The sequence below is a fragment of the Ochotona curzoniae genome, unplaced genomic scaffold, assembly GCF_017591425.1.
Source record: "Ochotona curzoniae isolate NIBS_2020 unplaced genomic scaffold, NIBS_Ocur_1.0 scaffold_1852, whole genome shotgun sequence".
Classification (NCBI taxonomy): domain Eukaryota; kingdom Metazoa; phylum Chordata; class Mammalia; order Lagomorpha; family Ochotonidae; genus Ochotona; species Ochotona curzoniae.
In genome coordinates, this window is record NW_024467087.1 from 55165478 (window position 1) to 55166279 (window position 802).

Sequence of the window (802 nt, forward strand, 5' to 3'; positions counted from 1 at the left end):
AGTCCTCGCCTTGCATGCCCAGGATCCCATATGGGCGCCGGTTCTAATCCCAGCAGCCCCGCTTCCCTTCCAGCTCCCTGCCTGTGGCCCGGGAAAGCAGTCGAGGACGGCCCAAAGCTTTGGGACCCTGCACCCGCGTGGGAGACCCGGAAGAGGCTCCTGGCTTCGGATTGGCTCAGCTCCAGCCATGGCGGCCGCCTGGGGAGTGAATCATCGGAAGGAAGATCTTCCTCTCTGTCTCTCCTCTCTGTATATCCACCTTTCCAATAAAAATAAAATAAATCTTTAAAAAAAAAAGACAAACAAGAGTGTTCATCATCAAAAGACTCATAAGATATGCTGAAGAAAATCATGTACCATGGTTGCTTTGGCAGCACATATGCTAAAACTGGAATGATACAGAAAAGATTAGCATACCCCTTGTGCAAAGAAAATCATGTAGCAATGTCTGAAAAAATTATCTGATGAAAGTTAATAAATGGTAAATTTTCAAGTCAACATTATTATCTTTTTGGCTTGAAACTTCATTTTTGTATTCCCTATGGCATGTAAAAGACAAATGTATAATATAATTGTATATATTACTATGGATGCAATATACAAAAATTTGATTTCTGATAGCAAAATAAAGGGAGACAAAGACAAATATGCACAACAAACTTTATGCATGCTATTGAAGTTACATTCATCACATATCAACTTGACCTATATCACCATAAATTTAGTGTGTTTAATATAATCTGATATAATCTGTACAATTACCACAAAGAAAATACCCTTTTAAAATGTACAGAAAAGTAAA

At 38.9% G+C, this 802-nt stretch overlaps 1 pseudogene; it reads left to right on the top strand.

Annotated features, from left to right (window-relative positions):
• The first annotated feature begins 362 nt into the window (after positions 1–362).
• Positions 363–461, top strand: LOC121169581 (annotated as a pseudogene).
• The last annotated feature ends 341 nt before the right edge of the window (positions 462–802 follow it).